Source organism: Bicyclus anynana, chromosome 14 (genome assembly GCF_947172395.1).
Source record: "Bicyclus anynana chromosome 14, ilBicAnyn1.1, whole genome shotgun sequence".
Classification (NCBI taxonomy): Eukaryota; Metazoa; Arthropoda; class Insecta; order Lepidoptera; family Nymphalidae; genus Bicyclus; species Bicyclus anynana.
The window spans coordinates 13,299,884-13,326,922 of NC_069096.1; the positions used below are offsets into that span (position 1 = coordinate 13,299,884).

General features: G+C 36.7%; 1 protein-coding gene across 7 annotated transcripts in view; it reads left to right on the forward strand.

Annotated features, from left to right (window-relative positions):
* LOC112048768 (POU domain, class 6, transcription factor 2) overlaps positions 1 to 27,039 on the forward strand; it is a 244,286-nt gene that overhangs the window by 27,304 nt on the left and 189,943 nt on the right. For 5 of the 7 annotated variants that reach the window (XM_052885580.1, XM_052885583.1, XM_052885576.1 and 2 more), the window contains exon 3: positions 14,877 to 14,897. The exons of the other annotated variants lie outside the window; for them this stretch is intronic. The gene's annotated coding sequence lies outside the window, so the exon portion shown is untranslated. The remainder of the gene's footprint in view (positions 1 to 14,876; positions 14,898 to 27,039) is intronic. 7 annotated transcript variants of the gene reach the window in all.

Sequence of the window (27,039 nt, forward strand, 5' to 3'; positions counted from 1 at the left end):
TAAAGTGGGTCCGTCGAACAACGCACTAGAAGTTATGAATTCACATCGCTACCAGCCAAATCCACAAGGATGATTCCATTTAAGTTCGCTTAGCAATTACACACGTTTATACTAAAGGGACAACAAACACGTTGCATTTTAAACACTCACGAAAGAGGTCTAGTTATCTCTAAATCTTATTGTAATCTGAACGGTATATCCGAATCACCACCAACAATTAATGTAACGCATCCTTTTAAAAAAAACAATATATAAAAATAGGAGTTTTAGCATGACTCCATTTAACAAAAGAAAGAATAGGTACGACCTGACGTTTATGATGGAAGCTGACACCACGCGGTCGCTGACCTTGCTGTTGCTTTCATCCGTCCGTCATTTTGTCTGGCGGCCAGCGAACCTCCAAGATTTACGCCGCTAACATCATGCTACTCGACGCGTGCAAATGATTAAATGTAATAGTCAACTCAGGTTCCATAAAAATGTTCCAAGAATGACCAAAGGTTTCAGAACCGGCGTTTCAAATGTCTACAACCAATCTACGTTTCTACATAATAACGTGGTTGTATTAAGAAGAAGTGTGATTACATTAGGTCACATATATAGGTTAGGTTAAGTTCAGAATATATTACATTCCCATCCTGTAACAAAATACGGAGGTTAGCACATGTCACTAAAGTTTGACCTACGCCGGACAAAGAAAAAAACAATTTCAACCGAGTACCTTAAAAGGATATCCCGCCCTAGTTCCCAGTAGGTAGCCATCTTAACATCTCACGGGAAATTTTTATGGTTGACCGGAACTGCAAGAATTTGTCTCTTTAGCACAACAAAATTCGATAATCACGAATGCTAACCAAATATAAATTCGAGTCTTACCAAGTATCTTACATCACTGCCTCTAAGTAAATTTAATGTTTTGGAAAGTCAACTACATGTCTCCAAATTTCAGCCAGCCAAAAGAAAAAACTCGAACGTGCCCGAGTATATAACGAGAAGATAACGGGACTTTCTTCATAAAAAACCTCACCAATAGCAAAGCTATAAAGTTACCGATTCATCTTTCTTACAGAGTACAATCAACAAATTGCACAGATAATATGTGACATTTGTTTTTAAAGTCGGTTTCGGATTCCATACCTTTCGTTACTTGTGGAATACCTCTAACCATATATTAAGTCTATATACAGATTATAAAGCTCCAACTACTTGTCCATATTTATTTGTCTGAGCACTTTAATATAAGCGCCATCTAGCAGCGAACCTCGTAATCTCTACGACATTCATCGATGTCGCTGCCTTTCGAAACAAACCTAGAGATTCCAAATTTGACCACCCAAAATTAAAATCCACGACGTTACAATACCCCCCAAAATAGTAGAAGTTTTTTGCTACCAAAAAACTTTCGCTGCCCTCAGCGCTCTAAGAAGCAATCATCTGTAACGACGTTATAAAAAAAAAAAAAAAAAAAACACTCTATGCTAACACTGATAATGGAATAAAACACTCATCTAAACTACATAAAGAAAATATAAGTAAAAGAAAAAAAAAATATATATACCTAAATACCGATGATACCTAAAATTAAACTATAACTAACGTTGATGTAGATACTTGTTCCGGTTTCCCTTTGCTGTAACAAAAATGCCTGGTTCTATTTTACATCTTGAATTTATACTCTCATAAAATAATAGCAAACATAATAACTCTATCTATTTTTGCTCGTCGGCAACTAATAACAATAATTTCCGGCTACCTATTATAATATTAGGTTCAATCACCTAAATTATTCACTATCTTCTTTAAACTACGCCCACCTAACTCTATAAGAAATTCTAAAACTAAACAACACTACTGGAGAATAACTTATGAAAATATCATAAACGATCTTGTTGCTTCATGCAGCTTGATCTAACACAGCCTATTTCAAACTGTAATACATGTTATCACTATACCATATACCAACATGGGACTGAGTCTCCATGTGAAATGAGTTCATATGACTCCATAATAAATGCCCAGAGTCTGGGAATAATTCCTAGCACAACGATTGCTAACAGATCTCTGGGAACAAAGCGTCTCTGTGTTAAACACAGCACAGTAAATATCTCACGAACTATATTTTGTTCATAGCGTGATAATAATATTTCTCTAATCACCTTTCAGGAATTTCCGACTAACCCAATCCAACTTGATCCATCCATTTCTAATACACACCTACCTCATCATTTATACTGACCTTTCATTCATCACTCTATCAAACTGTAGTAACCTATTTGTATTTATAAGTGTACTTTACCATTCTTCTTGTGTGTTTAAGTACCTAACTTAGTATTTATACACTTTATGGACGAATATATGAGTTAGTCTACCGTTTTAGGTCTTTAATATGCCAAGAGCCTATTTTTGTACCGTCTTTCCTCTCTAGTTCGTATACTAGTGGTGACAATACTTTGACTATTTTACACTTTTCGTATTTAGGAGCAAGCTTTGCCATTTTGAATTTTTGCGCGTCACTTTGTGTATATGTGGTTTTCCATACCCAATCCCCTACTGCGAATCTAGCATTTCTTCGCCTACGGTTATAATATTGTGCGTTCCTAGCGTGTGCCTCTAGAAGTTTCTTGCGAACACTATCATAAATCTCCTCCATGCATCCAAACTTCCCAGCATATTCATCACGTGGCATAGCTACCTTGTACTCACTCTGCGTATCTAAGTAGAAATCTCCGTTTATCACTGGCTCACGGGCGTGTACTAAGAAAAACGGTGAAAACCCAGTCGATTCATTTATCGCGCTATTTATTGCGAACTGGATCTTTCTTAGATTTAGGTCCCAGGTTCGATGATCCTCTTCTACATACGACGCTACAGCGGTCATAATTGTTTTGTTGTAGCGTTCTACCAGGTTTACTTGCGGAGTGTAACGAGGAGTATAGTGAAGCCTTGGCACGTTGTAGCGCTTTATGACATTCCTGAACTCGGAACCGGTCATTTGTGTTCCGTTGTCCAGGATTACCGTCTCCGGCGCTCCATGTACCAGGACCAACCCGTCTTCGAAGTTTTTAGCCACCAACGCTGATGTTGCGCGGCGTAACGGAAATAGTAGAGTGTATTTAGAGAAAACGCACGTTATTACTAGCAGGTATGTGTATCCAGACCTACTTCGTGGAAGTGGACCCGCTAAGTCCAAACTCACTACTTGGAAGGGACGTGAACATACCTTTGGTTTCCCCATCAAACCAGGGACTGCTTGTGTAGAATGTTTATATGCTTTACATACGTCACATGATTTTACGAAATTTTCTATGTCTTTGTACATACCCGGCCAGAAATATCTTAAACATAAGCGTCTATGTGTTTTAAAAACACCTAGGTGTGCAGCTGTTGGTTCACAATGGTTCTCACTTATAATTTTGTTTCTCAAACCTTTTGGAATGACCTCTTTCCAATCAAACTCGCTTATTAGATCATACTTGCTTTTACTTAAGCGAAATAAAATATTATCTTTAACCATATAATTTGGAAAGTGTGTAGGTTTAGAAACACAATTATTTTTTATCCTCTCATACCATTCATCTTTCATACCTGAGGTAGGTGTATCAGACGTTGAATGGATTGCCTCAACTTTCATGAGTCGCGATAGAGCATCAGGAACTACATTGTCTGTGCCTTTTCTATGTTCTATCTCAAAATCGAATTGAGACAGTCGGCAACCCCATCGAGCTAACCTACCAGAAGGATTTTCCAAATTCAAAAACCACTTTAAAGACGAATGGTCTGTAACTATCGTGAACTTCCTACTTCCTAAGTACGCTTGGAACTTTTCGACTGCAAATATGACTGCTAGGGCCTCCCGTTCCGTAGCACTGTAGTTCCTTTCATTCTTATTTAAAGATCTACTAACATAAGCTATCGGATGATCGTGACCCTCGATCATCTGTGACAACATTCCCCCCAAACCGTACGACGAAGCATCACAATGGACAGTAAAAGGCTTACTAAAATCAGGAACTGCTAATACTGGAGCTGACACCAATGCATTTTTTAGCAACGAGAAGGCCTTGTCAGCTGCCTCGTTCCACTGGAACCTCGGCGCGTTCCTCCCTTTGCTGGTCAGCTTGTTCAGCGGTGCTGCAATTGTTGAAAAGTTACGAATAAATCGCCTGTACCAAGAGCAAGTTCCTAAAAATACTTTTACTTCCCGGGCTGTGGTTGGGGTCGGAAAATTTAAAATTGAAGAGATCTTATCAGGATCCGTATGTAACCCAAACTCATCAACTACATAACCTAAATACTTGATTGACTCCCTAAAGAATTTGCATTTGTCAAAAGACACTGTCAAGTTAGCTGACTTTAATTTATCCAGGACTCTATTTAGCAACAACAAGTGAGTAGAGAAATCCGATGAACATATCACAATGTCATCTATATAACAAAAAACATAACCATTGTCTACGTCACTACAAAAGTTTTGATTTATTAATTTATCCATTAATCTTTGTTGCCGCGCCGGAGCATTACAAAGTCCAAAGGCCACAACTTTGAATTTAAATAATCCTGCCCCTTCAATTTGGAAACTCACTTTTTCCTGTGAACGTTCTGATAGAGGTATCTGCCAAAATGAAGATGACAGATCTATAGTCGACAGGAATTTGGCCTCCTTCAAACTATCAAGTATTTGAGGAATGTATGGTATAGCATACGAGTCCTTCTTTGTCACTGCGTTTAGCTTCCTGCAGTCCAAGCAGAACCTCCAATCACCATTTGCCTTTTTGACTAAAATAACTGGGTTGTTCCACGGACTTTCACTGGGAGTAACGACGTCTAATGCCAACATCTTTTTTAACTCTTCCTGCAACGCCACCTTCTTTTCCGGCGATAGCGGATATTGTTTTACCCTAATGGGTAGAGCATCACCTGTGTCGATGTCGTGCTCTATTAAGGACGTCCTACCAAGACCTTTTAATTCAAAAGAGATGTCATGGAATTTCCCTATAATGGCATTTGCTAGTTCTTTCTGCTCGGTTGACAGATTTTCCAAAGACTGAATAGTGTTTACCCTATTCGTACTCAAAGTCTCGCAGAAGCTCGCTGGTTGATACTTATAGTCAATGCAGTCTAGTATCTCTGGGGCGATATTGAATGCCCTCCAAAAATCTATACCTAATATTATATCCGATATTATTGTAGGTATAACAAAAAATTTAATGGCACAGGTAGTGTCATGACATGTTATTGGTAGGTACATGTAACCTATACTTTCCAGCTTAACACCATTTGCCACGGTGCAGGAGATATTACTAAATTTTTCTAGCTTGAAACCAATTTTGATGAAGTTTTCGTGAGAGTTGTTACCTAGTATTGAGATGCATGCTCCTGAATCAAGTAGACCACAAATTTTAAGGTTGACTACTTTAAATTTAAGATAAGGCCTAATATCATTCTTTTTTGGTTGAAATCGAACAGATGCCAAAGTGCCGAAACTTTTTAATTTTTTTAATTTTTTATTTATGCTGGCATCGTTCGAGCAGACTAGTTTTTTGGACTAGTAGCCGCTTTGTTACATTTTGGACACGTAAACTTCGTGTACCCAGGGGTTTTACAACCGTAACAGTGTACGTTATGCCTCACTAACCGCTGGTTTCTATATTTGTTACCAGTGTGTGACGGCCCTGCCCTGGTTTGGTCATTATCATTAACCCGTCCTTTGTTGTGAGGGTTACCATGTTCATATTTACCCTGGCTGTTATAAAACCGATTTTGATGCAACTTGCTATGTTGTTTATAACGACCCTGGTCATTATGAACCTGATTTGAATGAAAATTTTGTTCGTTGTCCAAATATGCCACATTTTTATTTTTATTTTTATAAGTAAATTCAGGAGTTAAAATAGAATTCGAACGGCCGGGCTCAGCAAATTGTGTGGCCCTTTGACTGGCCGCTTCGAGTTTCCTGCATGCATCTTTCAGCTGCGATATGGATGAAATGGTTGTCAACGCGAGCTGCTGCGAAAACTTTGGGCGTACATTGTGTAATAGAATTTCTAATTTTTCGACCTCGGACATCGAAGTCCTCAGCCGAGCAAACAAGCAAGCCATTATAGAAAAATATATATGCACGGGCTCTTCAGCCCCCTGCGTCCTAGATCTTATCTCTCCTCGCAACCTATAGTCATAATCGACGGGGTCAAATTCCTCTAATAAAAGATTTTTAAGGTCAGACCAAGAGCGTACCTGATCTCTGATACCTCTGTACCAGAGTAGTGCCTGATCTTCAAACAGCTGAACCGCCGACCTGAAGAGTTTAGCCTCAGAGACACCGTAGCAAAGCTGAAGCTCCTCCACTCGTTCGACGAAGGAGCGCGGATCGGTGGAGCCATTAAATTTTAGGTTCCACTTCGCCAGGTTTTTGTCCCCGGAGCACTCTATTTCCGAAGCCTCCGCTGAAGGTGACGGCTTAGAAGATGTAGACAATTGTTCTGAAACATTTTTTCCAGGCGCTTCAATGATTGCAATAAATTTTCCTAATCTCAGTCTGGCCTCCCCGACCTTGGCTGAAACCTTAGCTGATTCGTCGACCTTCAATCTGTTTACTCTATGAAACAGGTGATAGGCTAGGGCCTCTGCCCTTGCTATAGATCCCCTATCACCTGATTTTCCCCATCCTTCAATAATTGTGGCTAGTTCATTTAACTTATCATTAATTATTACTAATTCGGTGTTGCTGTCTATATTTGTTTCTAATATGGCAGTCGAGGGGCACTCAATCATGAGGCCTCGCATCTGCCTCCTAAGCTCATCTACAGTACTACCCGGAGTCTCGGATCTGATCGAGACCTCGTATACCAGCTCATCCTTCCTCAAAGAGTGAAACTGTATTTCCTTATGACCTGACATTATTTATTGGTGATGGTACAACTATTTTTTAAAACATTAAATTAATATTGAGTTACTTAAAATAACAATAATAACTAAAAATTCAGTAATTAAATTTCTCTATAAACATAACTAACTATGCCAAATACACCATCACAAAAAAAATGATCATGGGTTATTTTATATTAAGCTTATGCTGAAACAAAATCTTATAGTAATAGAAATTGGAACAGAAAACAAAAAAAAATATTGTTAGAGTGGTGTTCGGATGATTCTATTATTCCCTTTTCTCTCCCACGTTGTACAGATCCTTTAGGATTAATAAAAAAATCCCCAGGCGCCACTGCAAGCCTTTTAGTTTGTGCCGGTTTTTGTGAAACGATTTGGATGAAATTTCTAGTGCGTCACCAGCCAAACATACAGCTTGTAGACCAGAATCTCAAATGTTACCACCGAGATTCTGGCTTTCGGATCTATACCCGTAGGAGGATGCGGGGTTAAGTAAACAAAAAAAACACTTTTACAGTAATCACCGGTATTTGGCTTCTATATTTTTAGATGAACCTTTTTTTTTACAATATAAAAGTAATGCTAAACCCTTGAGAAACCCTAAAAGGACAAAATATTAATGGGTTAAATTACATAAAAAAAACTAGGTTTCCTAAATGTTAAGTTACTTTGTACATACTTTGTAAATAAACAGTGGTTATCTCAAATATTTGTTTTATTATACCAATCCTTGGGGATTAGATGGTGTCGATATAGCGTTTGGATTTTTGTTGACCAAACCACTGCCACGGCTAGGTATTTAAAGTGGGTCCGTCGAACAACGCACTAGAAGTTATGAATTCACATCGCTACCAGCCAAATCCACAAGGATGATTCCATTTAAGTTCGCTTAGCAATTACACACGTTTATACTAAAGGGACAACAAACACGTTGCATTTTAAACACTCACGAAAGAGGTCTAGTTATCTCTAAATCTTATTGTAATCTGAACGGTATATCCGAATCACCACCAACAATTAATGTAACGCATCCTTTTAAAAAAAACAATATATAAAAATAGGAGTTTTAGCATGACTCCATTTAACAAAAGAAAGAATAGGTACGACCTGACGTTTATGATGGAAGCTGACACCACGCGGTCGCTGACCTTGCTGTTGCTTTCATCCGTCCGTCATTTTGTCTGGCGGCCAGCGAACCTCCAAGATTTACGCCGCTAACATCATGCTACTCGACGCGTGCAAATGATTAAATGTAATAGTCAACTCAGGTTCCATAAAAATGTTCCAAGAATGACCAAAGGTTTCAGAACCGGCGTTTCAAATGTCTACAACCAATCTACGTTTCTACATAATAACGTGGTTGTATTAAGAAGAAGTGTGATTACATTAGGTCACATATATAGGTTAGGTTAAGTTCAGAATATATTACATTCCCATCCTGTAACAAAATACGGAGGTTAGCACATGTCACTAAAGTTTGACCTACGCCGGACAAAGAAAAAAACAATTTCAACCGAGTACCTTAAAAGGATATCCCGCCCTAGTTCCCAGTAGGTAGCCATCTTAACATCTCACGGGAAATTTTTATGGTTGACCGGAACTGCAAGAATTTGTCTCTTTAGCACAACAAAATTCGATAATCACGAATGCTAACCAAATATAAATTCGAGTCTTACCAAGTATCTTACATCACTGCCTCTAAGTAAATTTAATGTTTTGGAAAGTCAACTACATGTCTCCAAATTTCAGCCAGCCAAAAGAAAAAACTCGAACGTGCCCGAGTATATAACGAGAAGATAACGGGACTTTCTTCATAAAAAACCTCACCAATAGCAAAGCTATAAAGTTACCGATTCATCTTTCTTACAGAGTACAATCAACAAATTGCACAGATAATATGTGACATTTGTTTTTAAAGTCGGTTTCGGATTCCATACCTTTCGTTACTTGTGGAATACCTCTAACCATATATTAAGTCTATATACAGATTATAAAGCTCCAACTACTTGTCCATATTTATTTGTCTGAGCACTTTAATATAAGCGCCATCTAGCAGCGAACCTCGTAATCTCTACGACATTCATCGATGTCGCTGCCTTTCGAAACAAACCTAGAGATTCCAAATTTGACCACCCAAAATTAAAATCCACGACGTTACAAATGGGAAGTGATAAATAAAAATGCGTGTTTTTTGATTGGTTGATTTAATTAAGGCTGATACTACGTCAATGATCTTGAAGGATTGGTCGTATTCTTAAACATATTTATTTCGGTGATGCCATCTAGGTATTACCTCCACACTACGTGAACAAATAAAAAAAAAGATAAATACCTTCATGAAATTGTAGTGATTTAAAATAGATAATGAAACAATGAACAAACGCACTAATTGTCCCTACGATACGATAGGTCCCCTAGATTTCTCTAGGATGCCATTATCAGATCCTGACATGAAAAAAATGGGACTAACCTGAAAGAATACTCATCCAAACAAAAAAGAAACGGTTTACAAATGACGGAAATATCGCTGTAAATACGATACGATTCTTTTTGGAAGTCGGTTAAAATTCTTGTCACCAATGCCAAGCTGAGCAAAAGTTTTATGAGCTTGCACATTAAAGTGCATAAAATCCGCCATTTTGATTTTTTAAGAACTAAGTTACCCAGTGACACTCGGCCTATCTAGACGAGTCTAATGACATATCATTTATCAGTATGTGTGCTTGGCAAATTTGTTCGTAACACTCCCGAAGGTCGGCGCGGTCCGGGAGGGGGGTAACGATGCCCAGCGCGTACGACTTCACACCCGCGCAGTCCTTTCCTCCCGTCGCCCGCATACAACAACAAGTCATAACATTCAAACACATACTCCTCCTTTGGGCTTCGCCGCAGTCGGGTAACAAAACACAAATGATCCGAGCACAGTCACACAATACATTGTACAAGCAGTCGAGGTTTTAATACAAGCTTATCGTACCTACTGTATCGTGATTCATGAACCGCGTATAGCTACATATTTCAATCGTGTCAATCACTTTCCTTTACTCTATTCACTTTATTTACTAATCCAGATACCTACCTTTATTCTGGAGATAAAAGGAAATACCTTATCCATTAAAAAATACAAGATTATGTACCTACCTACTAATAAGTAAATTTATTTTAAAGTTAACCTTTCAGAGTTTCCAGGTAACTTAAAAAAAGTTATCTCTGGATGGGATAATTTTGAATTCATGCATCCAAAAACGGCACAGTATTTCCTACTGGTCATAATTAAAAAAATCTAATACTATTAATACACTTTACTCTGTTAATACACCGTGCGTTCGTTCGTCACCGCGGCACAGTCGCGACTGTCTTCACCCTACGATCACCCCATGTTCAAGGAGCGTAGGTATAGCTCGCGTTTCGACCTCTAGTATGAAGTCCAACTACTGGTTGTAATATCTTTTCTGTGGAAAAACCCAATAAGTTTTTAAATATTACTTTTGTATCTTAAAAAAAAAATGTAATTAACCGAATCTTATTATCATAAATAATATCGAGCCTTTAGGTAAGTATACATTTGTTGAAGAAAATTTAATTTTGGCTGTGAGAAAAAAAACGGTGCAATTTGAAATTAAAATCGCTAATGACTCGACCCATTAAGTTAATCATTTTAATTAGGAGCTGGCGATCGTTTGTGTTTGTTTTTTTTATACTACCTGCTTTACATTCTTGGCAAACTGTCTGCCTGAGTGGAGTTAAGTTTTGTACACAAACAAGCTACTGTAGGCACTGATATTATAAACTATAGACATGTCACGTGCCTACAAAATCACCGCAAAAAGTGATCCAACTTTACTACTCCAAGCTACTGTAGGCAACGATATTTTATACTATAGATATGTTGCGTGCCTACAAAATCACTGCAAAAATTGATCCAAGTTTACTACTCCAAGCTACTGTAGGCAACGATATTTTATACTATAGACATGTCACGTGCCTACAAAATCACCGCAAAAGTGATCCGAATTTACTACTCCACTGAGCGCATACTTGCACAATTGTGTTTACTTACATTATATATTTATGTATACAGGGTGCTAGGGAGTATTTCCCATAACTTCAAGTTGTTGACGAATCCACTTATAGGAGTCGAACTGCCTTACTAATATTTATTTAACTAAAAAATAAACACTTTTTATGTTTTCATACAAAGTGGTTCAAATAATTCCGACTATTCATGTAACATACGCCTTTATCTATCCTTGCATTTTAAAATTTTAAAGTTAGGCTACGTCATAATTATATGAGACACATTTTAAGATCTATTTACAAAAGAAATATTATTTACTCCGGATATATTAATTTTAGAACATATGTTCTTTGTACATTTATATTTAATTTTCGGTAAAGAATATAACTCCAGAGTTATGGGAAATACTCTCCCAGCACCCTGTATATAGTTTTTATACTTCCTGAACACACAACTCGACTTAATAGACAATAGTTAGGTATTTTTAGGGGCCAGAAAAAAATTGCGTAGGACATTAAGTTTCTTTAATCCGGCACTGGCGGTAAGTAATATATGTGCAGGTACTTGTAAATAACTTACTAACTGACATATACTTAATCAAAGTCAATATTACTGAAGCTGTAGAGCTTTTTTATGAGCTTACTTCAATCACTCATGTTACAAATAACTAACTTTTGCATATTAAAGTAGAATAAGCCAATTATCGTGTAACACAAACTCCAATAAATAAACTCAAGGCCCATAATACAATTATTATACAAGTAATAAATTATACAGGCTCTTAATATAAAATTTAACTGAATTAAACCCATTCATTTGGGGCCCTTGTCTTAGTCAGTTGAGACAGCCGTGAAGCTGGGAAAGTTTGGATGCGGTTTGTAGTAAAAGGGTTTATTAAAAAAATCCACCACTGAAATGCAATTCGTATCATAAACACAATGAGTACCAATGTGTCGGTGGAATAGTTGGCATAGTTGACAAAATAGGAATTTACTCGTAGAATTTTCTAATTTTAATATACCCGAAATTTTTATTTCAAGATTTTTATCACTATTATTTTACCACCCGTTTTGATTATTATCCAAATCGAAGTGACCCAGGATCCCATTTTCACTTGGCGGTCTACTCACCCAATTCCACCAAGATTAAGCTTTTAGCTTTTGGGTGGAAAAAAGTGAAGAGTAAAAAGAAGATTTTAAAAGAAGAAATGGTTATTATTTTCCTTTACTATAAAGTCACTGATATAGAGTGGTCTATCAACACACTGAAATACACAAGTGGATAGTTATTAGATATGAATTTCACACGGGATAGTAAAAATCTTAAATTAACGCAGACGAAGTCTAATATCTGCTAGTTATATAGCGAGATTATAAAGGTTATATTATATACAAGGAAAAAAAATGGAAAAAAATACCCAGTCCATCCTCTTTGCTTTCCAAGATCCATGTGGCAAGGACCCAGACGGACACTTGAATGGCGTCTCATTATCTTTAATTATACACCGATTCTTCAGTCGTTCCCGCTCACTCTCCATCCCAAACGTACTAATATGTTAAAATGATACCAGTTTTTCATTCATTCTCGAATTTAATCGTATACTGTCGTTCATTTTCATACTAAGTGTGAAGAGATTACGTTATTTTACGAACATTCTGCAGACCTCAGAGAGTTTAGACCCATAACAATTAATGAGTACCTATTGCAAAATTACTAAATTATCATTAGCTTTTATTTAATGACCAACAACTAGGCCCAGTTTTCAGAGTGCCTGAAACAAAACGGGATACGGAGCTAAAAGCCACCATGCTAGTGAGTGCGGGTAGGCGGGTTCAAAAGGTTAATCATCATTATCAACCCGTTTTCGGATCACTGTTGAGCACGATTCTCCTCTCAGAATAAGAGGGGATAGGCCAATAGTCCACCAAGCTGGCCCAATGCGGATTGCCAGATTTCACACACGTAGAGAATTAAGAAAATTCTCAGGTATGCAGCTTTCTTCACGATGTTTTTCCTTTACTGTTTGAGACTCGTGATATGAAAAGTTGGAGGAGCACGTCCCGGACCGGATTTGAAACTACGCCCTCCGAATCGAAAGCAGAGGTCATATCCACTATCACAGCTCTCTAATGTCAGTATTTATAATTTTACTGAAAATATTTTAGGCAAAGAAAAGCCCTGTATTCCACAATCCGACCCAGGATTCGAACCCAGGCCACAGTGATCAGTAACCAGTGAAGACTAACCACTGGACTAACAATTCAACTACATTTTATATATATGAAACTTTTACTGATTACTACCCTATCGTAGTGTGAGGGGTTAAAAATACTTCAATGTACGAATAAGTACAAATGTCGCACAAAACCAAAGCGAACAGACAGTCTTTTCACTAGCACTTAGAGGGTAAAAGGGGGAAAGCGGGCTAAAAAGTGTAATTATGTTGATTATTTAGGTCGTAATGCGCCGACTATCCCGCGTCTCCCTTTGCTTAGGGATGTCACCCGTATAAATTATAAGATGTGTTATAAAAAAGCTTTTATTAAAATGTTATTAAAAAAATCTTCTTTATATTTTCCAAATAAATTTTGTAAAATTATAACTTTTAAAACATTATAAGAGATCTAAAGTAATAATGTTCTCTGGTACATAAATAGTACGTTAGTTTGTTTACAATCTCACCTGTTACTCGTAAGTGATGATGCAATCAAAGACGGAAGCGGGCTAACTCGTTAGGAGGAGGATGAAAATTGACACTCCTTTGGGTTTCTACACGACATGGTACCGGAAAGCCAAATCGCTTGGTGGTATGTCTTTTCCGGTAGGGTGGTAACTGGTAACTAGCCACGGCCAAAGCCAGCCAGATCTGGATAAATTACCAACCAACTCTGCGCTTTTCGGTGCGATTTCGCCATTCCAGCACCTTGGGACCCCAACGTCCATCGGCTCTTCCAACCATGTACCCTGCCTATTGCTACTTCAGCTTCGCGACTCGCTGAGCTATGTCAATGACTGCGGATCTCCTCATTTCTGATTCGATCAAACAGAGAAACTCCAAGCATAGCTCACTCCATCGCCCGCTAAGTGACTTGGAGCCTTTTTTAGAGGGCCACAGCGATCAGGTATCGGATCCGCAAGTAACTGGCATCACGCACTGTTGCAAGACGTTCGTCTTCAGGCACTGAATTTAGGAAAAATTACATTAGAGAAAATAAAATAAAAATAAACCGTAGATTAATTTTGTTTAATGTGACAACCCTACCCCCGCCATTAATCGCCTCCCGCCACCCGCACCCCGCACCCCTGTATTATTTCGTTTCAATTATTTTTGTGATTATCTTTTTATAGCGGGCGCGCATTAAAACTCAAAAAATAACAGCCACATTAAATATAATTAGAATCGAAATAGCAAGATGTCTGCCGTTCGCGCCTTTTTTATGGTAAACATAATCGTATCGAGGAATGAGTCATTCCTTTGTGTTACAGTTTCTACGAGATTGATGTTTGTGTCTGCTACGGAAACATGGCGGAATAATTAAAAATATACATTTTTTTTTATTAATTAAAGTTAATTTTCACTTTTCATTCCTTAGTATAAGTTTCAGTTTAAAAACAATGAACCTGCAATAGCCAGACAGGCGTGATTTTGAGAAAGCCAAAAATTTGGAAACTTAAGGCAGATGTCCACTAATCCGCATCGTACGTATCGGGCGCATCGCGTCGAACGGTTTTTTTCATTTTACGGCAGATAAAATCCGTTCGATGCGATACGGATTAGTGGACGGACTTGTATGACTCTAGACAAAGAATACTAAAATTCGTTAGGTTCATATTTCGCTCGATCTCATCTGGTGGTAAAGCTTGATGCAGTCCAAGATGGATTATTAGATTATTGTTTATTTGACTTTTGTATGATATATTTTGTATGAAATTGTAAGACATTTGACTACATTTTAACATTTTTTGTTGTCAGGTAACCACCGATGGGATAAGAGTGAGAATTTTTGTTTTACTAGAAATAAAGCAGGTATCGATTTAATTTTTCTAAGTTTTCTAAAATCATAACTGATTTTATAATTATGACATTGATATTTTATTATGATCAGTAAGTAATTTTGATAATATCACTAAAAATCCTTAGTTATAAATACATATTTAGAAATTTTGCTTCGGTTAAAATAGAATCGCTTAAAGTAAGATAGTCTATTTTTTACATTATTAGGTTAATTGTCTTTAACTATTAAAACTAAGTTTACTACAATTAAACCCAAGACCACCTGGTTATAGCAACCAACTGCGTTTGATAAGTTAATTAATTACAGTATTAGTAACAAAGTTTACATTTCTCAAGCTTTTGAAAATGCCTGCGACATAAATAAATGTTAATTTCTATACGAACAGTATAATAACACACATAATTACATTTAATACATTGACGCGTGACTATTAACAATACAACTTGGATTTGCCAACCCTTTCATTCAAATCACTAATGAATCGTATTGCCACCATACAAAAACGAACTTTAAATTGTATGATATACAGTGTGTTTCAAAATCGTGCCGCCGAAAGAAACGTTTTATGGATGAGCAATTTTTATGATTGTACACGTATTGTGTAGTGTACAGATGTTAGTGAAATAATAATAAATCGTTGAAATCTTTTCGATGGCAGTCCACAGCACGGAGCGAAGTCCTCCAAGGGCCCGGTGTATTGTGGAACCTTAATTATGTTATTGTTATTTTAAATAACCACCCCTTTATTACTTGAGTTAAGCTTCACGCCGCGTTTAATCAAAGAACTCCGATTTAATGGCTAAAAATAATCTTTTTGATAAAAAAGAATTTACAAAATAACCACTGTTGATTTTCTTGCTATCGTTAATTATGTCTATTACTAGCCGATGTCCCATAGTTCCCATTCCAGTGAGAATACGTGGATAAAATATAGCCTATGACAGACAAATAACGTGGTTTTCTAATAGTAAAATAATTTTTAAAATTGGTTCAAAGATTACCCCCTTACAAAACCACAAACTTTACCTCTTTAATATTAGTATAAAAAATTATTTAACAGGCTATCTTACCCTTATCTTTAAGGGTTTATTAATTTTGGGTTTTATTCATAATCTTGTTCTTGGGTTAGCAATTTATTTTAGCTTTTCAGACTTGTCGCTGTAGCAATCAATTTTTCTAACAGTTAAATCGATTTCTGTTCTTCTTTTCTATAAATATCTTGATTTTATATATTTAAAGGAAACATTTAACTATTATATCGTGGTACTGTTAGAAGTGACACTGTTAGTGAAGACACTGAAGGTACAATATTGTGGATAAAGAGGATAGGAAAGTAACACGTTTTTTTATACTTCATGTTATTGATATGCAACTTATTCTTGTCTTTGTAACATCTGAATTTCTATACTAACTTCGGACGACTATTAAAAACTTTAGTTAATTTTATGAGAATATATCTAAGAAGATAATTCTCCATAATAATGTGTTCAAAACTAACCCTGTATCATCTTCATCAACCCATATTCGGTTCACTGCTGAGCTCGAGTCACCTCTCAGAATGAGAGGAGTTAGGCCAATAGCCCACCACGCTGGCCCGATGCCCAATGGATTAACAGACAGAATTAAGAAAAATCTCTGGTATGCAAGTTAACTCATGATGTTTTTCCTTCACCGTTTGAGACACGTGATATTTAATTTCTTTAAATGCACATGATCGTTACATACGTAACTGAAAAATTGGAGATGTATGCCCCGGACCGGATTCGAGCTCAAACCCTCCGAATCAAACGTAGAGATCATATCCACTGGGCTATCACGTACCACAGAATGAGTTTTAAACATATTTGTTCCACAATAATATGCTTAAAACTCATCCTGTATATAAGCCAATATAATTTTTCTTTTAGCTAACATTGCATAAAAAATAAAAAGAGCGATCAAATTTTCAAACAAAAAATATATAAACCGGAACAATTCAAACGGTTCCCAGCAAATGCAATCATTTATTAAACCCCGCGTAAGTATTCCGGTGCATATACAGCAAAACATGTGGTCGGACCGTCAACACTGCCCATTGCCGGCATTTATTTAATCTGTGAAAACGACAAAACTGAAAGTGGTCCGCGAGACACGATCACCGGCACCCTTATTCATACGGGGCCATAAGGGTCATTTTGCAATGCGAAGTTTGCGGATTTGTGTACGAAAACACCGCGATGCGGAGACCATTGATATATCTACTGAACTATTATTATATTTACCGCGTTAACCGGGGCCTCGATGAAAGCGAAACCGATTTCAATTGTTATCTCACTCGGCGGTTAATTGACCGACATTTGTGGATGTTCGCGTGTTAATTTCGTGCTTAAAACGCGTTTTGTGACGTCACCCATCGGGATTGTGCCAACCCCGCGCGATCGGGGAACGATTGTGCAAATTAAAGATCATGGTACCTACCTACCAACTAAGGCTTTGGGCCTCAATAGCTCAACGGTAAGAGCGGTCGGACTCATCATCGAGGGGTGGTGGTTCGATCCCCTCCTCGTTGGTCTATTGTCGTACCCTCTCGATATTATAGTCCTTGCCGACTAGTTGAAGGGGAATGGGAATATTGGTCATATTTAAAAAAAATGGTAAATTTTTTTTGTACAAAAAAGGCTGTGTCTCGCCCGTGAAAGTATTATGTCATGCATATTACCAAAACAGCAGATGTCTTCACGATGTTTTTCCTTCAACGTCTGAATTATGTGATATTTACTTCTTTCTCTTCCTTGCCTAAATTGCGAATGGATGGTAGGTTGTTGGAATGCCACTGCTTAAAATCATTCTGAATAAGCTTTTAAAAAATGTCAAGCAAGAAAATATTTAAAAATTCTTCAAACCATTGTCTAAAACTGAAGATTGTTTTTTCTTTATATACTTATTTGTTTTTTATTTTGTCACCTAAGAACGTGTATCCCTTTTACCATATAAAATACCATTCCATATTCACGGTTTCTGTACGACACATTTAGAGAATGTGAGCAAATAGTGAGCTTTTACTGTATTCACTGCGAACGTAATATTTTGAATGCAATGGGAAATTTTCAACTGTAAATCCCACTCGAAAAACCCTATTTTGTATTTTTGCATGTCATTGACAATAATATTTTAATTAAATAGGTATAGGGATTCCTAATAAGTTATGATAAAATCAGCTGTATAGAGGACATGGTTGGGTAAATCCGAATGATAGGATGTATTGACAGGAGTACTATGAAGTATGTTACGTGACATCACACTGCATTGTTAGGTTAGGCGACAGCGAACCCCTTACTAACTAATGAAACCCCCCCCCCCCCAAAATACATTAAAATTAAATTTGACTGTTGAAGAAAATAAGGCCTTATTTGAATGAAATGTCTTTGTAATATTAATGTGATGGGTGAGCTTGTTTCTTGTCGCAAATGGATTCAATGTTAGGAGTAATTATGGACAATTTTAACCTTATTTCTGACTTCTGAGTCGGTATCACTTATCATGCCACCATTTCGTATTTTTTTTTTATCATTTACAAATTAGCCCTTGACTACAATCTCACCTGATGGATCTGCCGTCGAATGGCGAACCCCTAGGCCTCGCGGTTACACCCGCGTAACCCCTAACCCTTGAAAATTCATAATTGGAATAAAATATAACCTATGACACCCACAAATAACGTTGCTTTCTAGTGGTAAAACAATTTCGATAATCGGTTTAGTAGATCCAGAGATTCCCCCTATAACACCAGAAACTTTACCTCTTTATAATATTAGTAAATATAAATAACTTTGATTCTACTATCTCCACATATCTGCTAAGAAAACTACAATAAACTCAACAGTTGCTCTCTTAAAAATAATAATTTTTTACAAAATTTCAAATTTCAACCTAGGGCTTCATGTTACAAGCCGTAAAGGTTTACCACTGCGCCAACGAGTCATTTGTCGCTACATTACACGATAATTACGTCACGCAATTACTTGTTTGCGTAATTTGCCATAAATCAAGCATTACATACATTTTACACCACATTTCCTCGGATGTTACGATTGTTCCCTTGATGTCGCCTGCAATAAACTTTTAGTTGCAAATGGCGAACTATCATAATTTTAGTTCAAAGGACTTTAGCAGTTCGTTTATGAGTCATGTAAATGTCTTCATTTTTAGTGAGTTTCTAGTCACTCAAATTTTGGTAGCGGTTATAGGACTGGACTAAAGTTACTGACTATTGACATTTTTAGCAGTTTTCGGATGACACGATTTTTCCCTTGATGTTGCCTGCAGTCACAGATTAAAGAATAATAATCAGATAGAGCACACAGAACACGGTGATAACGTAGCCGTTGCAAATACAAAATTCAAAAACGAATACATTCTCGAGTCAATACGAAACGAAGCGTCGCATCAGTAATTTACAATATTATTCAATAAAAATGGCGTCTTATGTTTTTAAATATTTTAAGAACTGTTCACAAAAACTAAACAAATAAGATGGAGTATTTTTTTGATAATTATTATATTAACTTACGTAATTGTTGTTAGTGTTAAATTTTGGAATACAAATTATGAAAAAAGTTTGTATATGCGGATCTCAAGGAGATGCGTAATGTTTGTTTTTTATGGGTTTACCGGCTTCACCAAGCTGCTTGTAAAGACTCATTCTGGATCATTCTTTATTCTGTGCCTGCAATAAACTTTTAGTTGCAAATGGCGAACTATCTTATTTTTAGTTCAAAGGACTCTTTCGCAGTTCGTTTATGAGTCATGTAAATGTCTTCATTTTTAGTGAGTTTCTAATCACTCAAATTTTAGTAGCTCAACGGTTATAGGACTGGACTAAAGTTAGAGTCCTCGGATTCAATTTCAGGACATTGGACTATTGACATACTCATTTTCAGAACACGGTGGTATCGTAGCCGTTGCAAATACAAAATTCAAAAACGAATACATTCTCGAGTCAATACGAAACGAAGCGTCGCATCAGTAATTTACAATATTATTCAATAAAAATGGCGTCTTATGTTTTTAAATATTTTATTAAATATTTTAAAAACTGTTCACAAAAACTAAACAAATAAGATGGAGTATTTTTTGATAATTATTATATTAACTTACGTAATTGTTGTTAGTGTTAAATTTTGGAATACAAATTAAGAAAAAAGGTTGTATATGCGGATGTCAAGGAGATGCGTGACGTTTGTTTTTTATGGGTTTACCGGCTTCACCAACCTGCTTGTAAAGACTCATTCTGGATGATTCTTTATTCTGTGCCTGCAATAAACTTATAGTTGCAAATGGCGAACTATCTTATTTTTAGTTCAAAGGACTTTCGCTGTTCGTTTATGAGTCATGTAAATGTCTTCATTTTTAGTGAGTTTCTAGTCAAACTCCAGTAGCTCAACGATTATAGGACTGGACTAAAGTTAGAGTCCTCGGATTCAATTTTAGGCCATTGGACTATTGACATACTCATTTTTAGCAGTTTTCGGATGACACGATTTTTCCCTTGATGTTGCCTGCAGTCACAGATTAAAGAATAATAATCAGATAGAGCACACAGAACACGTTGATATCGTAGCCGTTGCAAATACAAAATTTAAAAACGAATACATTCTCAAATCAATTTGACACGAAGCGTCGCATTAGTAATTTACAATAATATTATCCAAGAAAAATGGCGTCTTGTGTTTTTAAATATTTCTGTTCACAAAAACTAAACAAATAAGATGGAGTATTTTTGGTAATTATTATATTAACTTACGTAATTGTTGTTAGTGTTAAATTTTGAAATAAAAATTATGAAAAATGTTTGTATAAGCGGTTGTTAAGAAGACGCTTGACGTTTGTTTTTTTTAATGGGTTTGACCGGCTTCACCGCGTTGCTTATAAGACTCATTCTGGATCATTCTTTATTCTTTGCCTGCAATAAACTTTTAGTTGCAAATGGCGAACTATCTTATTTTTACTTCAAAGGACTTTCGCAGTTCGTTTATGAGTCATGTAAATGTCTTCATTTTTAGTGAGTTTCTAGTCAAACTCCAGTAGCTCAACGGTTATAGGACTGGACTAACTTGAGAGTCCTTGGATTCAACTTCAGGCCGTTGGACTATAGACATACCCATTAGGTATTAGCACAGTTTTGGATTGATAAAAGATTATTATATTAGCAGCAATTTTTATAACAAGACACTTTTTGATAAATCAGTGACAGTGACAGATAACAGTGGATGTTGTTATTTTTGTTTTCTTAACAGAAAAATATTATTGAATGTATACATCCCACAAAATATAGGTAATACCTGCACTACAAAGATCTTTAATGGTCTATGGATTTTTATCTATGTATTTTTATTTCTTTCAATTTACATAGCCTTTCATAATCAATTATTGAAATAATTGATTTAGACGTTTATAATTATGTCATGAAACTAGCAACAGGAAAATCCGATTGCATAACTTATAATTTGTTTGTTGATTTTCTTTGTTAGTTTAATTAATGAAGTATAACATTAAAGTACAATAAAAATGAAAGCTATCACATTTGTGAAAGTGAAAAATTTACAACACTTTACAACAATAAAAAAAAATGACTTTGAAATTCTCGTTATTAATGTTGGCAAAAAGAACTCTTTTTTATACACAATTTATTGCAGGCCGAATGAAACGTTGTCATTGCCTGTTCTACAAAAAAAAAAGTATTCCTCGGAGCGTACGTAGAGGGCTCTTGTCGCGCACTCGCCGTACAAAAGCACTCATCATTGCCCTTCGGGTGTCCCGATCACTTATTATTTCCCAACGCCATTGTTCTAAATTTAAATTGCGCGGTAAAACCGTGCGTGCGGGTCATTCAGTTTTTTTTAATATTCCCTCATTATTAGAAGAATGCATTTTTGAATATAGAATTCCTAAATAAATTGATAGTGATTATTATTATTACTGTTGTGCTTTTCGTATTATTCTTCCAGTCTTCGTTTTATATTTTCCTCAGCATATTTATGAGATTCGTGTAATCCAATCTCCGTTTTTGTCCGAAATTCCTCAGTGCTTAAAGACGAAAGTCTTCGAACAGTGCGTGTTGCCATCCGTGACTTGGTTTTTAAATTTTTTGAACATCTAAAAGTGGTAATGATATTTTTTCTACGATCATCGAACATGATTATTTCACCGAAATTACGTAAATACCGATAATTATGTCATTTCGTTGAAGACACAATGTTAGATGATTGCAAAAACGAAAGTACCTACGATGAAAAATGATATAGTTTTGACGGCCTCCGTGGCGCAGTGGTATGTTTAGTGGATTTACAAGACGGAGGTCCTGGATTCGATCCCCTGCTGGACCGATTGAGGTTTTCTTAATGGCTGATTACTTGAATGATGCACCGAGTTTCATAATAACCCTGCTGAAGCCTTGAAACTTGCTACCTTCCACAGCCACGGAAGTCCGAACATCATAGGTCATTGGTTATCGTGGAAGCTACACCCATATTCGGCTCACTGCTGAGCTCGAGTCTCCTCTCACCACGCTGGCCCAATGCGGATTGGTAGACTTGACACACGTTGAGAATTTAGAAAATATTCTGGTATGCACATTTCCTTACACACACACACGTTTGACATACGTGATATTTAATTTCTTAAAATGCACACAACTGCAAAGTTGGAGGTGCATGTCCCGGACCGGATTCGAACCCACACCCTCCGAAATCGGAGGCAAAGGTCATATCCACTGGGCTATTACGGCTCTACTTTAGAACAATTATAGAACTCCTAATCCAACCGGAAAACGCAGTTTTAATAAACCTATAAATTATTACTGTTAGGTATAAGGAAATTTTAACAAAATCCCTGTGTCAAACTCAATTATTTCTGTAAGCGTAATCTCGCTTATTCACTCAATATTAAATAGTCGTCGTAATAATACCACATAAATGAAATGGTTATTACACATTTCCTGGAATGACTAATCACACATAGCATTAAAAACACATAATGTTTGTATAATCAATCGGCCGGAGCTCGAAACACAAAAAAAAAAACAATAATTATAAAGCGCGCGTAATTCTAATTTCGAATTCAAATTAAAGCCGCTTAATGCGCGGGAGCGACCCCGTAAAAAAAAAGAGTTGACGAGAGCGCGCGGAGGGTGGTAATTTTTCATTAATTTAAGTTCACCATTCCCTGTTTTGTTTGCTTTTAATCGTATTTCTAATTAATCCCGTCGAGAATAACGTGACAACTGCCGACTATGGCGGCCATTTTTTTTCCGTAGCACAGTAGGTAGAGCAGATGTCGGCCGATTTCCATTTGTTTCTGAGATTAATGATTTGGTGCGATTGTGAATTTTTCCGGTCGGCTTTTGTTGTTTTAGAAGCAATTTGTCCGCTTACTTTTGTAGATGGTATTCGTTAAAGCCCCGATATTCGAGGCGAACGGAAAAAAAGCATTAAGCGGGAACGGGGTACACTGTAAAATAATCTCTGTTAAGTATTCAGCGATCCTTACTAATGGATCGTTGTTATTCTGTTTGTTGGACGTCTGCTCTGTACTCCACGCGGGAACTGTTACGTCCCGTCTACAAAAACTCACCTATAAATGGAAAGCGGTGAATGAAGGGACGTTTTTAAAATGTATGAACTGATTTCGCTCAACTTTTCTTTTTATTTTTTGTATCTACACTGTTTTTAGTGTTTCACCTGTCTAGTACGTTTACTTTTAACTAGATACATAATTTTACACGTGTTAACATAGTTAATGTGCGGTAGTAAGTATTTCAATCAAACTAATATTACAATTAAACATTATTTATTATTGGGAGACTATTTCTTAATAAACACAAGCGATTTAACACGCCAAGGCGTCAACATAGTTAGATCGCGAAAGTGTAACAGTCAATGAAACACATCAAATTGTCGCTTTGTTGGAAGCCGTTCTCTCTAATTTGGCTGACGCTCTTCCGCGCGTCTCAATCCGCATTATTTTCGAGCTAATATCAGCTTGAATTAGCCGTGATAGCCCAGTGGATATACCCTCTGCCATTTCCGGGGGATGTGGGTTCGGATTCAGTCTGGGGCATGCATCTCTAGCTTGTGTGCATTTTTTAGAAATTAAATATCACGTGTCTCAAACGGTGAAGGAAAAATATCGTGAGGAAACCTGCATACCGGAGAAATTTTCATAATTCTCTGCGCTCTCTGAAGTCTCTCTGAAGTCTGCCAATCCGCATTGGGGCCAGCGTGGTGGACTATCGGCCTAACCCCTCTCATTTTAAGATGAGACTCGAGCTCAGCGGTGAGCCGAATATAGGTTGATAATGATGAATGATGAGAGACGAATATTTTAGCATTCCATAGATTCACCGTGCGGGTGCCGGGTCCTTCGCGTGGTAGAGAGAAGAACTCCGAGCAGAGTCCTGAACTTGTGACTACAGGATGTAGAGTTAAGGAATTCCTTGATGATCGATCAACACTTCCCGTTCTCGGCTCGTGTTGTTCTCCCTGCCTAGCCAAATTTAGTAAGATCCTATTAGAGTAGCTTTGGATACTCGTTCTAATATAGATCTAGCTGCACTTCTAGAGAGGCCAAGGTCTTTAAGTAAGTTATAGAGAGACTGCTGGTAATCCTCTCGCACCTACTTCTACGACGTACAGACTAACTACATAGCCATTTTTAGTTAGTTCATTTGGTCATAATATTTATTCACTTTTATACTGTGGTACTTCGGAATGTTAGTCTCCCACGGCACAGTAAGCTCTACAAGCACTATTCGCTTAGTTTGTTTGGACAAAAGGTAAATGTCTGGTCTAGATCTCGAAATAGCGACATCCGCTGAGATTTTATAGTATTTCTCATACGTATACATAAGTATATATAGGTTAAGGTTATCCATAGGTTAAGAATTGCTTAAAATAAACGAAATAATCAACAAAATGCGACACGTCTAAACTCCCCCTAAAGTTAGCTTCACAAATGACGTAACACGCCAAGGCGGCGAAAGATTGACTCACAAAGGGTGCTAAGCGTCACAAATTTACACGTTCACAGCCCACCACCGAAATACTCTTTGCCGTCCGCACCGTACTTTAATTTACTTTCGCTAAGCTTAACTTAGGTGTTGCGGTTTTAAAGATGAACGGTTTTATTTGTGCAAATAGAGATTTATAAATGTAGCGCCTACGTTTTAAGTTTGTTCTCTGCTGTAGGAGTGTTTTCTATTAATACTAGCTGACGCCGCGCGGTTTCACTCGCGTGGTTCCCGTTCCCGTAAGAATACGGGGATAATATATAGCCTATAGCCTTCCTTGATAAATGGGCTATCTAACACAGAAATAATTTTTCAAATCGAACCAGTAGTTCCTGAGATTACCGCGTTCAACCAAACCAACAAACAAACTCTTCAGCTTTATAATATTAGTATAGATGCTGCATAGTTTGTTATTATTTATAACAATATTATCTTGATTTTTTTCCGTATTATGTGTTAGATCTTAAAACTAATTTTATATAAATTGCCATTGTTTGTTATGGTTCATCGTCCGCAGAGCAGCCATTTTTAGTCTTAATAATACACACGGGTTTTCAATATTAACAAAAACAAACATTTAATCATTCACAGATCATAATAGTTATCAAATGAAAATTACCCTTCATAGGCAGCAAAAGAACAAACAGTACTAAAACAGCGAACCTTATTTAGATGGCTTTACATTTCAGTAGGTTTAGAACGTTACAAGTGTTAGGCCTTATAAGTGTACACAGTTTATCAATAAATGAACTTATGAACTAGGCCCTGAATGTGTACAACGTTTATAACAAGAAATGAAGAATTTTATTAGACAAAAAGATTAGGCCTCAAAAGTGTACAAGTCAATAAATAAAGAAAATACGTTGCATCTAAGAACGTAATGTGCCAAGGCTACAAAAAATTAAGTCACAAAGACTGTTAAACACCAAACGTAATGCAGTACCAAAATAACTAACTTTAATATTATGATCAGCTTTTATGATCTGCAACTTAACCTTAAAAGTGTACACAATTTTTCATAGACAAATTGAAGTACACGTTAGGCCTTAAAAGAGTCGTAACATAAGCCAACAGACAAAGTAAAGTTTGCATTAAGGTTGAAGCATCTAAGAACGTGCCAGGGCTACAAAGATTAGGTCACAAAGAGTGTTAAACACCACACGTAACCCAGTGTTAAAAATAGCCAATCTTAATAAAATCATCCGCAACTTAACCATAAAAGTGTTACGATTTTTCAATCGACAAAGTGACAAGAATCTCCCACATCCAGGTCGTACTATATATAAAAGGCCTTAGTGTACATATTTTTTATTAGACAAAGTGATGAAGCCTTCAGAAAGTACACAACTTTTCAATAGACAAAGTAAAGCTCGTATTCAGGCTGTAGCATCTATTAACGCAACGTGCCAAGGTGACAAAAGATTAAGTCACAAAGGGTTAAACACCACACGTAACCTAATGCCAAAATAGCCAATTCTAATATAATACGAGAAATATTGCATACGTAGCATTTATCATCTGCAACTTAACCTTAAAAGTGTACACGATTGGTCAATAAACAAAGTGAAGAAGCCTTCAAAGATAACGCAACTTTTCAATAGACAAAGTAAAGCTCGTATTCGGGCCGTAGCATCTAATAACGCAACGTGCCAAGGCGACAAAAGATTAAGTCACAAAGGGTGTTAAACACCACATGCAACCTAATGCCAAAATAGCCAATTGTAATAATATAATACGAGTAATATTGCATACGTAGCATTTATCATCTGCAACTTAACCTTAAAAGTGTACACGATTGGTCAATAAATAAAGTAAAGAAGCTTCCAAGGGTACAAAACTTATTAAAACAAAGTAAAGCTCGTATTCAGGCCGTAGCATCTAATAACGCAACGTGCCAAGGCGACAAAAGATTAAGTCACAAAGGGTGTTAAACACCACACGTAACCCAGTGCCAAAATAGCCAACCTTAATATATAATACGTGCCTACGTAGCCTTTATCGTCTGCAGTGCACTATAAGTGTCTGGTGCCTGTAAATTTTCGCAGGCGAACTGCGGCCGGTCTTTGTGCTATTAA